Source organism: Camellia sinensis, chromosome 1 (genome assembly GCF_055761805.1).
Source record: "Camellia sinensis isolate YWXY chromosome 1, ASM5576180v1, whole genome shotgun sequence".
NCBI classification, from domain to species: Eukaryota; Viridiplantae; Streptophyta; class Magnoliopsida; order Ericales; family Theaceae; genus Camellia; species Camellia sinensis.
Genome location: NC_138961.1, coordinates 191,992,605 through 192,010,245, shown reverse-complemented (window position 1 = coordinate 192,010,245; position 17,641 = coordinate 191,992,605).

Below are 17,641 nucleotides of genomic sequence, written 5' to 3'. Positions count from 1 at the left end.
GCCAAATGGTTTTGAGATCCCGAAATCATCTGAATCCAGGAGAATGGCTGTTGCGTTGATTTGCAGAAGAACCCATCACGGTTGCTTCACACACTTCTTCCGGTGAGATCTGATCTTCTTGATCTGATTTTGGCGCCTCTTGTTCGAGGGCTGCTTCTAATCTGGCCAGACAGACCTCACATGGCGGTTGACCGTTGAACGTTCTGAAAGGGTTCAAGGTTCGAAAACGAACGGGTTGAATCTGGAGGCTGAGAGCGGTTCTAGGCTGTACAATCTCAAGAGCGATTCCACACAGGCCTTCACAGGGCCGCGCAAAACATTTGTTTTTGAAAGTTTTTAAGAAAGCGACAAATCGCTCGCGCCGAAGATAGTGTGGAACCAATCTGGATCAAACCAGGGTCCTTCTCAGTACTCACGCTAACAAGCATGGTTTCATTCATTAAAGGCTTAGCATGCCTCTCATTTTCTCAAATTGATCAAAGTTTTACAAAACTTGAGGAATTCTTTCCCCTTTGTTTCCACTGCAGTGTTAAAGAGGTTTTGAAAAACATAGGTCAATGCAATGATTTTTAGGGCACAAGAGAACAGGTGGAATGCACGGCCGTTCGATTCAAATCTTTTTGACACAACTAGCTCAAAATTAGTAATAAGCATGGAAACATGATAGCCGCAACTGCTCCATTCAAATTCCCTGATTGTAACTGGCTCCACAACAGAGACAGACTCAAAACAAAAGGGTATTTACAAAACCAAAACAGTGTTCAAGGCAACAACCCTAGAATCACCTGACATCCTATACAACGGGACTGACTCGGTACCACAAGACAGACCCAAAAACAAAAAGACTGACTCAAAGCAAAGAGGCAGACTCAAAAACAAAACAGAGAACTGACTCAAAACCCAAGCCAGAAGCTACAAAACTGCATTTACAAATGCTCAAAAAGTGCGTGCCAGACGCCACATCTGAAATACACCAAGCGCCGCCCGCAGGAGGTCCAACCCCTGATCACATACTCGCAGTATCCTCAAAGTCCAACAGCTCGGTGGTAACAGACTTCGCTGAGGTGGGTGGAAGAATGACCTCATTATCGATCAGATCCTGCACTTCATGGCGAAGGCAGAAACAGTTGTCGGTGGCGTGACCGGTCTGTTGGTGGTACGCGCAGTACAAAGCAGCATCATGTGTGAGAGGGAGATTCTTCGGGAGAGGCGAGGTTCAAGAGGTTTGAGGTGCCCCCTTTCGGCAAGAATCTGAAGTGCCTTAGACAGAGGCATGTAGAGAGCATGAAAGATCCTGCGCCCTCGGGGCAGGTACTTTGAAGTCTGAGTATTCTTACTTGACGCACTAGCAAAAGGGTCGGCGGGCACTGCCTTGGTTTTCTGATCTTTCCCAGGTGCAGGGTTGGGAATAGGAGGAACTATTCTGGTATGACGGGGCCTATCCCGATTTTCTGACTGACTTGAACTACCCTCAGGTAGAGTGGGGAAAGCATCCTCCACAGTTTTTGCCACAACTGCGGATATCTGTTGCTTGTTCATCCCCCTGGCTTTCAAAGCCTCGACTGCCCACAGCAGTTGTTCAATGGGATCGGCGTCTGCCTCCATTTTGTTCTTGCCTCTGGCCTTAGCCTGATCGGGGGTTTGGGTTACTACATCAGAGCGAAGCCCGATTGTTGCTGACACGTCGTTACTGTAGCTGGAGGCAACCTCTGGTTGGCTGAGCTCTGTCACAATCCGCCCCAGTAGCGGGGGGCTCCTGTGGTATGAAATTCCTGGCATACGGTGCTGCTGGCGGTGAAGCCGACATCCTATAAGCAAGATCAGCCACAGACCTCTGGAGGTCACCGATCATCCCCATTAGTTCAAATGTAGTAGGCTCGTGAGCCTGATATAGCTGGGGTGTCCAGACCGGGTGCGCAACCGGTGACCTGGGCGGGTGTGGCACACTAACATTAGCTTCATCCCGCAGGTTGGTTCCTTGATCTAGCGCGGCTGTCATTACCACAATTTCCTCTGAATTCTGCGCCATGGTAAGTCCACTGTACTGAACAGCGATTGACGGCTCAGATATCTGTCTTGCCTCAGCAAGGGAGAACACTGGCTATTCTGTATCAACTCTCTGAACTGAAAGAAAAAAACAAGCAGCATTTCAGCTCAACTGAACCGACACAAGGGCAGTTGAATAACTGTATTTTACCACTGATCACTGTCCTCAAAAATCACTGCCCAAAACACTGAATCTGATACTCGCAGATACAACTAATTCCCCAAAACACTGATACTGATGCCCTCGGGCCTGATTCTCAAACTTGCAAACTGGTATATGCATTCCCTGCAGAGATACACTCTGAAGCACATAGCAGATAAGTGAGAACCAAAACACCCCTATGTTGGGGTAGAGTTTCCCTGTCCTATATTGTCAGGAGCTAGGGTTTCACTACGCATGCAGCGGTTTCAAACAACCTATAATCGGGTAAGCAACCTGTCCTAGTTTGGAATGGTCACTATGGATTCTGAACATGCACTAGGTCGAATGGTCAAAAGGGGTGCCCCGGTTAAACCAGGGTTTGTCTTTCCATACTGTCAGAGCCCACAACCGGTCAGCCTTATGGCATGCTTTGACAAAGTCAAGCCTCCAGCAAACAGTTCAGGAATGGCAGATGGCAAACACGATGTCCTAGGCGCACCAATGCACATGCAAATGCAAAGAGACACGTAAATGAAATAAAAACAGGATATCACGAGTTCAAGTTAAGCTCTCTAAACTCCCCAGCAGAGTCGCCAGAAACTATAGACGCGCCCGCGTGAGGCCTTCGCGCTACAGTTCGGACTCAATTTGTGTCACGGTTCTTAATCTGAACCAAAGAGTCCAAATCTGGCAAATCGTTTTGAGAAACAGATTTTTTGAAAAAGAAGTGCCAAACATGGACTGCTTTTCCAAATACAGAGTCGCCACCTAAATATTTTATTATGGGGGAATTTAGGAAACCCTGACTCGGTGCCAAAGGCCACGTGTCCGTCATCACCAAAGTAGCCTCGGCTCGGGAGCTTGGGTATGATTAGGGAAGGTCAGCTATGAGCACCCGCTCTCGCCCGATCCGAAGATCGGCCTCTACTAACTGTGATATCCGTTTTTGAAAACGTTATGTGTTCTTATTCCGGTTATTAGCCTCGAATTACTATGTTATGCGCACAGCAAACAAGTATAGACCAAATTGCCTAAATTGGAATAAAACATTTCATATCCGTTTGTTTGAAAAACAGTTTGAAATTTGCTACTCGCAAGAAGGTTAAAGCACGGATTTTAACGAGTTGTTCCAACTCAAACAATCTAACCTTCACCCACAGGCATTCAAGCAGTTTAATATCACATCAGCATCTAGCCACATGGTAGGCATGCTGTCATGGCAAACACTCACACTCATACAAGATGCTAAAGCATAAAAGCTTACATCGTACTCCGTGCCAAAACAAAGAACTCGTTAGCAATCAATGCATGATCCAAGTCCATGTTTAAATGCCTAATGCAACGCATACGGAATGTCACTAGAGTAGGCTCGGCTAGTCTATGAATGACATGTGAAAATGCACAAGTAGCATGTATTCAAGTTAGATTTTGAAATACTTATGCAGTTAGCATGATACGCCGAGTCCGGTGCATGCAAGACTAATGAATGATGCACGCATGCATAGCATAAGGTATGCTAAAGTAAACATGTCCTAATACTAACCATCAAAGCAGGTAAGTAAAAGGGAGAAAGAAGTGGGGGTTGGAAGACATGCACACACTCGCCCACACTTATTACAAATTTGCCCTCGCTCGGAGGGACCGAAAGAATAATACAAATTAACTAACTCGCAAGCTAATTAATTATTACAAATCACCTAATTAATTAACAAATTAACTAAGCTAAAAAAAGCAATAAAAAAAAGGGGGGGCCTCGGGAAGAGGGTCCAATGCACGCATGCTCGGGTCTTGCTCGGAAGTCCAGTGCCATGCACAAGCCGCCTCTGTTTTCCCTGCTCTGCTTCTCTGAAGACTGCCAAAGTCTCAGGATGTGCTCACTGGATGTTGGGGAATGCCACCGGTTGGAGGGAATCATCATCGGCTGTGATTTGGTGTCGATCGGCCAAAAATGAATCCATCGGCCACCGATGGATTGCCGGTCGGCACTCTGTGCAGTCGATCGGCAAAAAGTTCCTGCAGAATCTGTTTGACAGCAGTAGAGGACAGAGCTTTGCATGGCAATGCAATTCAAGCAATGTATGCACCAACCATATCCCTTATCATGTTTATGACTCAAAGGGACATGGTCCTTGGTTCTCGGACCATCAATCGCGCATTTCAATGCGTGATGGCCCAAGAGACCAAGTTATGCATGTTGATTTCAAATGCAACGCAAACCAACAAACAAAGGCCCAACTCCCATCACTAAATCAAGGAACAAGGCATGCATGCTAGATGGAGTGCAACCTAGGCATGTGAACTAGCATGCAACATGGGCATACAATGCATTTTTGCAAGTATGCAAGCAAACATGCAAGGTAAGCATGCAAACAAGCAAAGGATGGACTTAAGCTCGTTTGGGCAGCCCTTAAGGAAGCCCAAAACAGTGGCCATCAACCAAGGAAATGAGGCCAAATACACATGCAAGCATACATGACAACATGGACCAACATTTAAGCATATAAAGACAACTTTTAAGCGCACTTTAAAAGAGGCATAGCATGGACAATTAACATGCAAATGAAGCTCTGAAAATCATGCTATAGGAGGTGCCAAACCAACTAGAAAAAGTAAGCATATCATGCAACCAAGCCCAACGCCTAAGGCTCACCAAAGAGGCATTGGACTACACTTATCAAGACCAAACATGGCATGATTTAAGAAACTAAAATCAAGGTTTTAGCATGTCAAAATGAACCTCAAAAACCACTTAGATGACATCTAAATGACTTACACATGGAAGCATGCACAAATGCACTTTCAAGGAGCATGAAACACAAACTCTTGAAACATCAAAGAGCCATGAAATGCAAGTATACAAGCATGCTAAGTGGACTAAAATGACATGAAAAATAGTCCCAACTCACTAAATCAAAGCAAGTAATGCATGCTATACACTCACATACTTGAAGCCTACAAGCTAAAATGCAAATGGGCTATGCAATGCATGCTAAAGTCGACCCAAACAACTAAGGATAGACCTTAAACATGGCAAAATAAACATGAAAGCTTCACAAAGCCAAGCCTAAAGCATGCTAGAACAATGGTTTACAACCTAAGGCATGTTAAGGCAACAAAATGGCATTACAAGGCATGTATGCTAAGCAAGCATGGTGTACCAAAACCAACTTAAAACAATGCTATATCATGGCATGATAAGCATAAAAAATAGCCAAGGCATGGTCAACATGAGCCTAAGCTAGGTGCTCCCTCAAGAGGCAAAAAATGATCCTTTTCAAGGACAATAAGGAGAGGGGGTGGCCCTCTCCTTCTTGGGATCTCAAGGCATTATCCTCACCTCTGAAATCCTTCAAGATTTCAGTGGTGAGGAGGCCCAAACATCAAGGTCTCGGAGCTCACCCAAAATGGCACAAAATGGAGCCTTACAAGGCTTAAGAGGGGTCAAACAACCCCAAAGCTTGAAGCAACCTTAAACAACTATTTAGAGGGCCTAAAAACAAAACTTTTTTATGTTATACACTAAGTTCAAAAACGGATGCAAGATAGGCTAAAAAGCTTTGCAAAAATGGGGTAAAAATGGGCAAAAGTTTTACCCTTGTAGACCCTCTTCACAAATGGTGGACCAGAAGTCTCCTTAGGTCCAAACCGGCTTCAAAACTTCAAAAACAACCCTCTAGAACCTCAGTTCCAAGAGAAAGGTGTAGTAGTAGGTGTTTGTGTACAAAACTAAGGCTTAAACACACACAATACAAGAGAATGAGAGATATAGATATAGGATAGATATAAAACCCTAAACCTAGAACCAGAGCTTCTCTAACAATCTTTTCTAACCTTAATGCCAAGAGAGGAAGCCTCTTCTTATAGGCAACTCCCTCTTGTAAGGCTTCCAAAACAAGCCATCCAAGAGGAAAATCCCTCCATACACGTGTATAGAGGGGAACAGAGTGGGTGCCAGCTATCACAGCTGGCACAAAATATCTACTAAAAGTAGATGAACAGTGATCGACCATTCAAAATTGCCATTTTGACAAAATAAATGGCCGATCGGCAACAAAGAATGCCGACCGACAATATATATTGCCGATGGCATAAAATCACTGGCCGGTGGCCTCGAGCCATGGCCAGTGATGTGTGGGGATGCCTCACAAGGCATTCCCTGCCCCTTCAAGGCAAAACACAAGTGTTTGTTGCAAAACCAGACACAACAGTCGAGTCGAGAGATCTTGAGGCAAGGCGCGCAACCGAGACCTCTGGGAACTCAAGACGAACACAAATATGGATGATCACTAAGTGTTCAAGTGGTGACGTCCAAGTCTTGAGAACGGTCAAAAATGGGGTGTCTACAATCCCCTATCAAGCCGAGGATGTCGTTCTCTGTAGCACTGGATAAGTTTGAGACCCTGAAAAGGTTCCATTTGCCGAGATTCCAAATATATAACGGTAAGTCCGATCCAATGTCGGCTTATACCTGAATTCAATGGCACTGTACACCGGGAATGAGCAACTGTTATGCAAGGTATTCCCCTCATCCTTTGGGGAAATCGCATCGGATTGGTTTCATAAGTTGCCGAAAGGAACTGTGAAGAGTTGGGAAGGCCTAGCCAAGATGTTTGTGGCCAGGTTTGTTACAAAAAAATTACAGCCATTGAGGGTAGACTCCTTGATGGCTCCGAAGATTGGCAAGGATGAAAGCTTTAGGGCCTGTGCCAAAAGGTATTATGAGCTGTTTAACTAAATACCATGGTGCGACCAAGAATTGGCGGTCGTATCTTTTAAGAATGGCCTAAACGATGACTGCATGCTTCGAAAGTCACTGGCGAAGACTCTACCAAAGAGTATAAAGGAGCTCATGGCCAGGATCGAGAAATATGCAAGAGTCGAAAAGGATACACCAAGAACGAAGGCGTCAAAGCAGGAAAAGAGGAATGGCTTGCTGAAGCGAGACTGAGGTAATACAAATTTTAATAGACAAGAAACATGACTGAGGGCTGTGTAGGCAATCACCACCGTGTTCTGATTTATAAAGTCTTGGAGAGGATCAGAAACCAACCGTATTACAGAGCGCCGGAGAGGATCTTTGGCGAATTTATGGGGAGAAGTCTAAGGAAGCACTGTGCCCACCATAATGAAGATGGACACCTGACACAGGGTTGTAGAGCCCTAAATGCGCATTTGGAAAATCTAATAAGATAGGGTCACTTAAGGGACCAAGTAGATGAGGCCCGAACAAGGAAAGAACAGACAAGGCTACCCTAAACACCGGCAACACCACCTCCACCAACACCATAACCGCAGGTAGACGGACCTCAAGTGATCAATGTGATTCACTCGAGGGTTAATGAGAATGAGGTACATGGGGAGACTCAAAGGGTAAAACACTTACAGCATGTATATCAAGTCCAGCAAAAAAGGCTTAGGACAGACGAGTACCAGGGACCAATGGTGTCCTTTATGGAAACCGACCTAGACATGGTGCAACATCCACACAACGATGAACTAGTGGTATCCCTCAAGATTGGAGAATGTCAGGTAAGGCGCATTCTGATTGACTAAAGCAGCTCTTGTGACATCATGTATATCAAATGCTATAAGAAACTCGGCCTTCACCGAGATGATCTAGAGTTATCCAACAGTCCAATGGTCAGATTCAATGGAACATTGGCATGACCCCTGTGAGCAATAAATTTGAAGGTACAGGAAGGCACCAAGAAGGTAAGCATAGAGTTCACAGTAATTGACACCCCATCCCCTTACAATGTTATCTTGGGAAGGACATAGTTACACACAGTAAGGGTTGTTCCTTTAACACTGCATCAGTTGTTGTGGTTTCCAACAGAGCATGGAATCGAGGAGGTTAGAGGGGATCAGGTGTAAGCAAATAATTGCTCCATGACAGCAATGAAATCCAGCTATAACGTGCGAGAGGCAGAAACAGTAGAAATTAAAGACGAGGACATAGAGGTCCTAGATGATGTCGGCAAGAAGCCAGTTGACAAAAGCAATAAAGCCTTGAAGAAAGTTCTAGTCCAACAAAGTGTTCTTCCTTCTTGGCTCAGGTTTAGCCGAGGAGGAAGAAAGGGCATTGGAAGCATTCTTATAAGCAAACATGGAGGTGTTTGTCTAGACGCCCTACGAGATGCATGGCATTGATCCTAAGGTCACATGCTATATGTTCAATGCAGACAGGTCGGCTAAACCTGTCATCCAGCGAATGAAAAGACCAACGTTGATACATGTTGAGGCAGTTGAGGCAGAAATGGATAAATTGTTGGAGGCTAGAGCCATTCGGGAGGTAAACTACCCAACTTGGTTATCAAACACAGTTGTTGTGAAAAATAAGAATGGGAAGTGGAGGGTCCATGTAGACTTCACTAGCCTGAATAAGGCTTGTCCTAAAAACAGTTTTGCACTCCCCAAGATCGATCAATTAGTAGATGCCACTTCAAGGCATGGAAGGATGAACTTCTTGGAGGCTTACAAGGGATACCATCAAATAGCAATGTACCCTCCTAATGAGGAGAATACTGCATTTATCACCCCAAAATGGCTGTATTGTTACAGAGTGATGCCTTTCGGGTTAAAAAATGCCGGAGCAACCTACCAGAGGTTGGTGACCAAGATATTCAAACATCTGATTAGCAAAATAGTAAAAGTATACATTGATGACATGGTCATGAAGACCAAATAACCTGAGGATCACCTGACCGATTTGAAGGTAGTTTTCGATATCCTTAGAACATACCGGCTCCGACTCAATGCTTCGAAATGTGCATTTGGAGTTGGGTCTGAAAAGTTCCTAGGATACTTGGTTACCAGAAGGGGCATTGAGGCAAGCCTAGATCAAATCAAGGCTATCTTGGACTTGAAAAGCCCAACGTCGACAAAACAAGTGCAGATGTTAACAGGAAGGGCCGCATCCCTCAATAGGTTTATAAGTAGAATTTCAGATAAATGTAAACCATTTTTCAGTTTATTAAAAAAAATCACTTTTCACTTTTCTTTTCTCTCTCGTATTTTCCCAAAACCGATTTTTGAGAGCTCCTCACTCTAAAACCTAACTTCTTTCTAGGGTTTGATCTAGTAGGAGTGTTTTCCTCACCTTAGGCCTTTGTAAAAAGTGCGTTGATCGTCGAGAGCTTCGTTTTGATCTAAGAAATTTAGGATTTTGAGCACTTCCGAGTTTTACTCTTCTTCTCCTTGGGGTCTACATTTGAGGTAGGGATTTCCTTATTCTTTTTCAATACTTCGTCTATAGATAGACATGTGGTAGTTTTGTATTGCATGAAAATCATATCCACGTTGGATTTGTTTGAAATCATGAGAAGGAACCTAGGGTTGGTGGTTTGAAAATGGTTATTTTATCATTGATGGTTGTTTTGGGCTAATTGGAGTGTAAATTAGCATGTTATAGTTGAAAGAAGAAAAAGCCCTAAATTATATTTTGATTTGGTAAATTAAAATGGAGGGTAGTTAACCTATGTTGTAAATCTCTATTGTTAATGTGAGTTGGGTGAAGGTGTTAATGCCTAAGGGGTTAACTTTGGCTTTGGAATGGTTTTGAAATGAATGTAGTGGGCTAATGTGAGTTATGGCTTTATTATCACCGGAATTGGTTTTGTGGAAACAAAAGGGATGGAGTTGGTTTTGTGAAAACAAAAGGAAATGGAATTTGTTTCGTGAAATGAGAAAAGTATTTTTGATATAAGTATGAAAATTGGATTGTTGTTTCTTGAGTGTTAAATACACACACGTGGGGGTTGTATCTTTAACTACCGTGTTTGTGTTGTTGTTGGGTTTGTAGCCTCATAGTAATTGAGTCTTTAATAGATATACTAAACACTTGCATCTAGAGGTTTTGTCCTTGGTCATCGGTGGAGGATGACATGGTTGTGTTGAATTGTCGTATATGCATTATACCATTGTTGATTGAACATTGTATGTGAGGAAGTGCTGAGATACATTATATATGTATACTTGCTCGAGGGGAATTAATTATGTGTTCATATACTTTAACACATTGCTTGTATCTTGATGGTTTATGTATATGTGCTATGCATGTTAGTTATGCCCTGTCGTATTTTGGTTGGTGGTATTATACCTTGCGCTAAAAATCAGAGGTACCGCGACCTTCCAGCTAGCACCTGGAGAACTGATTGTGCTGAGAATCTAAGGTACCACACCCTTCCAGCTAGCGCCTGGTAAACTGGTATGTTGTTGTGAGAGGTGTATTTTTGGCTTACTACGCACATAGCTAGTAGAGCAAAGTTTTGTTGTTGTTGTTCCATTATATCTGAGGATATCATGAATTTGGTTGGTTACAGTTTCGGAGGGCCAAGTTACCTCATTGGTTGATTATATACATGTTAGTGAGTTGTTATCTCCCTTTTTATAAAGGTATGCATGTATAGTTGTGATTGTATTGGGAACGAACCAAAATGTCAATTTGTCATTTGGAAAATGGAAGAGAGTAATGGGTTTAGTGAGATTATTTCCTAAGTAATTGTCAATGTTATGAAGGATTGGAGTTAATGAAAGAAAAAGGAAAGATGAATCGCTTATAGCGTTGAATGAAATGGCTATTTTTGATAAAGTTCATACTTATGTATATTTTGTATAAACTGTCACATTACTATTCTAGTATGAGATTGGGCATTCATGATCATAGCTATCTGTAAGTTGTTATGGTTAAAGGCCATGTTGAGATCCCTACTGGACTATATGTTCATCCCACGTTGTTGAATCTTTTTCAAGTGTTGAGCTGAATGTACTGCAAGATTTGGATCTTCTTATTTGTTGGCCACGGGGCCTCTCTTGTATTGGCGGAATGCCATATGTGTAAAAGGGTTGCACCATTCTTCTTGATTCATTAATGATATAAGCCCAAGGGCAATTTATTTATTATACTCATGTTGTATTTACTTGCATACGAATGAGAGCAATGTTATTCACTTCTACGAGTTGAATATACGAGTTTATTTCCACATGTTATCTCTGAAATGGAATTAAGTAAATGAAATTGGTAATACTTCGAGTAATAAAAAGTGGGGCGTGACAATTTGGTATCAGAGCGAGCCGGGTTTGAATACTTTGGGCTCGTGGGAAGTAGTTTTTACCACTGTGGGTTTACTACGTATAGTGAGGACATTGTATATAGATATCATGAAAGTTAGGACTTGTGTGTTGCACTTATGTGAGCATGGGATTCATTCTCTCGGGTAGTATTCATCAACGTGGTTTTTGATAGGAATTCCTTGAGAGTTCCGGGATGAGTGGCTATCTTTGTGGACTTGATTCGATTATGTGTTTACATGTTTAGATGATTATATGCAATAGAGATGTATATTTTGTGACTAAGTGAGTCTTGTGACTTAATAGTAGTGGTGTGTGCCTCGGAGAAGGCTATTGTGTTGTGCACTAAGCGTGGTATTTGCTTTTGTGCCTTATAGGATGTCTACATGAGGAAGTAGAGGACGGTTGAGTAGTAGGAGTGTCGGTAGGGGCACAACAGTTCCTTTAGCACCCGCCGTTGCAGCATCGGCTGTCGGCGAGGATGTCGCACGTGAGATTGTGAGAGCAGTGCAAGACGTCCTAGCTCGCACTGAGGGCAGCAGCGGGCATGCTCTCAAGCTTACTAAGGCGTTTTTCCGCTCCGACCCACCAGAGTTTGTGGGGGAGGCTAAACCGTTGGAGGCAGAGAGTTGGTTGGAGCAGATTACCAAGACTCTTGATATGCTCAGAGTCGAAGAGGAGAAGTTGAGGCTTTCTTTGGCGACTTTTCAATTAAAGGGTGATGCGAGTTATTGGTGGAAGTATGCTAAGAATACTGTAGATAGCACGTGGGTTGCTTTTACCGAGGCCTTTTGGGCCAAGTATTTCCCTCCTTCTGCTCGGGAAAGGTTGAGGGATCAGTTTTTGGAGTTGCGTCAGGATGATACTCCTGTGGCACAGTTTGAGATGCGGTTTACTAGTTTGTCGAGGTTTACTCCAGAGTTGGTGGCAACAGAGGAGCGTCGTTGTTATGAGTTTGAAAGGCGGTTGTGTTTCGATATTCAGGAGAAGGTAGCTGGATCCTTTTGGAAGGATTATTATAATTTAGTCGAGGCAGCGGCCCATGTGGAGGCCATGGTTGTGAGTGATGGTCGGGATAGGGAAGAGACCATCTCGGTAAGTCCTTCGGTTCCTAAGCGCTCTGGGCTCAGTAAGGGGTGGAAGCGGAAACATGCTCAGTCAGGGGCTAATTCCTTTCCTTCGCCTAGGGTTTTGGACTTTTCTGTTGGGGGGTCCGGGGAGATGCAGATTTCAAACCAGTCTCAGAGTAGGGGGTCTGGTGGTTGTTTTGTTTGTGGTCAGCTGGGCCATGGTAGACGTTTTTGTCCTTTGCGTGTAAATTCTTCGGGTGTTTCAAAGCCCAGTCAGACTCAGTTGTACCCGTCTAGTCAAGGACGCTATCGGTATCAAAAACGGGCAGGCCAGGCTTCGAGAGCCTCGCGAGGGGCAACTTATTAGCTAGCCCTGTATTATTACCCTGGAGGGGGAACTTTTGTGTTGTTGACCGGTGATGTATTATATGAATCGTTTTGTTATTGACCGGCGTACTGTTGGATGCTGAGGCACCATGTTTATGTATCGCATATGTATGCATAGTGTTGTTTGTTTAATCCTTATGTATTGTGGAGTATGTATGGAATTTCGAAACCCCTATAATATCTATTGAGAAGTTGTTAATGGGATCAATGATCCTGATGTTGTTGCATGCTTGGTACTGTATGTTGAGATAGTCTGGTGACGGCCTGTGGGCCTTGTTCACTTTTAGAGATTATTTGTTGAGATCGGGAACCCGTGGGTGAATGTGACTGATGTGATGGTTTCGGGAGTTGTGTAGTATTGATAAGTTATGTGAGATTTGTATCTCGGGTTAGCGGGAATGGTATCTATATGTTGATTAGTGTTTTGGGCTTTGCTAGTTAATGAGTCCGTGGTGACCCCATCGGTTGTATAGGGGTAGTGTTCGCATTGTGATTGGCTACCAATTGTTGGGTATGATTTGTGAGTGGATTCTAGCAGCATTCTTAAGAGGAAGAACAGGTTCTGTTCTAGGGTGACGAGAATAGCGTTGGTCAAATTGTCCTTCATGATTGGGTTGTTGTAATTGAGGTTTACCATGTCGATCTTCGGTCGAGGAGATGAGCAGGCTTGCTATGTAGCCATGGGGAGGGGGGGATAGTGATTCCCTTAGACACAGTGTTGATATGGTTCGATTTTAGGAGATCCGTTGAGATTCCAAAATTTGGGGGTTTGTGTGGGGAACTCCGTGTTTGGGGTTAGTGGCACATCAGTGTGTGGATTACTGAGTGTGGAGTTTATTGAGTTGATTAGTCAGCTTGTTGGTATCGGGTTTTGGGTTGACATCTGTCACCTTGAGGTTAGTCTCATTTGTTGTAGACTTGTATGTTGATTAGGGAAAACTGAAACTAATCGAACATGTTATGTCATTGAATCTGACAGTTGGAATAATATATCAAGTTTTGTATTGATTGATTGAACTTGTATATGTTAATTGCTTATATACATTGTTGCGTGTGGGAGGAGAGGGGGGATGTACTCCACGGTTTATTAGAAGATGGGGGATGGACCTCTTTAACCCGATTTTGTTTGATTTGATATAGCACTAAAATGTATATTGTTATCAATTGTGAAGTATAGAAGTGTTTCTATGTTATATTGATACAGCACCAAAATGTGTATCATTTGTGTATTAAGGAGGTATTGTTGATGTGAGATGTGATCTCTTTTAATTGTTGGTCAGGTTCTGAGCCATGTTTATGATTTTAAATTGGTTAAGTAAAAGAAGGTGGAATGAAATTATAAAATCATGAATTTCTTATGCATTGTGTGTTGATAGCACTGCCGTTATTTCTATTAACAATCATTATAGAAATGTTATGTTTTGTGTTGGTTTTGGCCTCACTGTGTGAGTGATGAACGTTGCTAGTATTGTTTTGAAAGGATATGGAAAACAAAATTTTCCTAGTGTTTGGGCCACCTAAAGGCGTTGTTGAGAAATTGATTTAATTCAAGGGTTTTGAAGAATTCCAAATGAATCTTTTTGGCAAATAAACTGTGAATGGTTATGTGTTTTGGATAACACCATATTTGTGAAAAATGTTTACAAAACTTCTGAGTTTCTCATGGAAAATGCAAGGTTTATTTCAGAATGTCAACATTGAAAATTTGACTATCTTTGTGAAATGTCTCATGAACAAAAAAATGTTTTCCTTATATTAATGCAAAAGATTTGCTTTGATTACCCTTTTATTGGAAATTATGGTTGTTGAGTAGTGACTTAGCTTGAAGCGCTAGTCAGATGTTGGTAAATTGTTTCGGGAAGGTTTGGTTTTATTGCAGTTTTTCGTGCTTGAGTGTTGTCGTTTAGAACGTGTTCCCTTGGTTAGTCTTTTCCTTGGTAAGAGTGAATCGAAGGTTTGTAGGGAGAATAGTTCCTCTCCTAGTACTCGGGTGTTGGTGTTGTGTGTTTAGTTGGCCTTGTGTTTTGACATATCCTTAATTTCGGGGACGAAATTCTTTAAGGGGGGGAGGTTATAGCGATTCTGGTAATCCCTGTTATTGTTTAACTGTAATCCGGACTCAGTTCCATAGATTTGTTATTGTCTTATCCTCATTTCTATCCCTTACGCTTTGTTTTAGAGTTTTGGGTTGTGTTGGGCAAGTTGGGAATAAGTTGGTTGTGTTTTAAAACTTAGAATTTTGCACAGGTTTTGGTCTCTCCGCTCGAGCGGCTCTTTGACGCTCGAACGGTAGTTTGGACGCTGAAGCGTGAATTTCCTTCTCTCAGCATTTTGGTCGTCTGCAGAAAATTCTGGGAGGGTGCATCCGGCGCTCGAGCGGATCTTTGGATGCTCGAGTGTGAACCTATGTCTGACGCTCGAGCGGGGTGTTGTACGCTCGAGCAGACATGTTTTATATCAGTCCGTAAAATCACTTTTTGAATCACTTTTCACTTTTTTTTTCTCTCTCTTACTTTCCCAAAATCGATTTTTGAGAGCTCCTCACTCTAAAACCTAACTTCTCTCTAGGGTTTGATCTAGTAGGAGTGTTTTCCTCACCTTGGGCCTTTGTAAAAAGTGTGTTGATCGTCGAGAGCTTCGTTTTGATCCAAGAAATTTAGGATTTTGAGCACTTCCGAGTTTTGCTCTTCTTCTCCTTGGGGTCTACATTTGAGGTAGGGATTTCCTTGTTCTTTTTCAATACTTCGTCTATAGATAGACGTGTGGTAGTTTCGTATTGCATGAAAATCATATCCACATTGGACTTGTTTGAAATCATGAGAAGGAACCTAGGGTTGGTGGTTTGAAAATGGTTATTTTATTATTGATGGTTGTTTTGGGCTAATTGGAGTGTAAATTAGCATGTTATAGTTGAAAGAAGAAAAAGTCCTAAATTATATTTTGATTTGGTAAATTAAAATGGAAGGTAGTTAACCTATGTTGTAAATCTCTATTGTTAATGTGAGTTGGGTGAAGGTGTTAATGCCTAAGGGGTTAACTTTGGCTTTGGAATGGTTTTGAAATAAATGTAGTGGGCTAATGTGAGTTATGGCTTTATTATCACCGGAATTAGTTTTGTGGAAACAAAAGGGATGGAGTTGGTTTTGTGAAAACAAAAGGAAATGGAATTTGTTTCATGAAATAAGAAAAGTATTTTTGATATAAGTATGAAAATTAGATTGTTGTTTCTTGAGTGTTAAATACACACACGTGGGGGTTGTATCTTTAACTACCGTGTTAGTGTTGTTGTTGGGTTTGTGGTCTCATAGTAATTGAGTCTTTAATAGATGTACTAAATACTTGCATCTAGAGGTTTTGTCCTTGGTCATCGGTGGAGGATGACATGGTTGTGTTAAATTGTCGTGTATGCATTATACCATTGTTGATTGAACATTGTATGTGAGGAAGTGCTAAGATACATTATATATGTATACTTGCTCGGGGGGAATTAATTATGTGTTCATATACTTTAACACATTGCTTGTATCTTGATGGTTTATGTATATGTGCTATGCATGTTAGTTATGCCCTGTCGTATTTTGGTTGGTGGTGTTATACCTTGCGCTAAAGATCAAAGGTACCGCGACCTTCCAGCTAGCACCTAGAGAACTGACTGCGCTGAGAATCTAAGGTACCACACCCTTCCAGCTAGTGCCTGGTAAACTGGTATGTTGTTGTGAGAGGTGTATCTTTGGCTTACTACGCACATAGCTGGTAGAGCAAAGTTTTGTTGTTGTTGTTCCATTATATCTGAGGATATCATGAATTTGGTTGGTTACAGTTTCGGAGAGCCAAGTTACCTCATTGGTTGATTATATACATGTTAGTGAGTTGTTATCTCCCTTTTTATAAAGGTATGCATGTATAGTTATGATTGTATTGGGAACGAACCAAAATGTCAATTTGTCATTTGGAAAATGGAAGAGAGTAATGGGCTTAGTGAGATTATTTCCTAAGTAATTGTCAATGTTATGAAGGATTGGAGTTAATAAAAGAAAAAGGAAAGATGAATCGCTTATAGCGTTGAATGAAATGGTTGTTTGCGAGAAAGTTCATACTTATGTATATTTTGTATAAACTGTCACATTACTATTCTAGTATGAGATTGGGCATTCATGATCATAGCTATCTGTAAGTTGTTATGGTTAAAGGCTATGTTGAGATCCCTACTGGACTATATGTTCATCCCACGTTGTTGAATCTTTTTCAGGTGTTGAGCTGAATGTACTGCAAGATTTGGATCTTCTTATTTGTTGGACACAGGGCCTCTCTTGTATTGGCGGAATGCCATATGTGTAAAAGGGTTGCACCATTCTTCTTGATTCGTTAATGATGTAAGCCCAAGGGCAATTTATTTATTATACTCATGTTGTATTTACTTGCATACGAATGAAAGCAATGTTATTCACTTCTACGAGTTGAATATACGAGTTTATTTTCACATGTTATCTCTGGAATGGAATTAAGTAAATGAAATTGGTAATACTTCGAGTAATAAAAAGTGGGGCGTGACAGTAATGGTCAGACGGAAGCATCCAATATGACTATCTTGGATGAGATCAAAAAGAGGCTAGAAGCAGTAAAGGGAAAATGGGTAGAGGAGTTGCCCAATATACTATTACCATATCGGATTACGCCGAGAAGATCAACTAGGGAATCTCTGTTTACCATAACTTATGGCACTGAAACGGTTATCCCACTAGAAGTTGGCATTCCAAGGATCAGAACCCAAAGAGTGGAAAGTGGTACTAATGAGGCATTTCTAGCCCAAAATCTAGACTTACTAAAGGAAAAAAAAAAAAAAAGAGAGCAACAATTCAGCTGGGGGCATACCAGCAACAACTTGCTAGGGCTTACAACAAGAAGGTCAACCCAAGAGAGTTCAAAG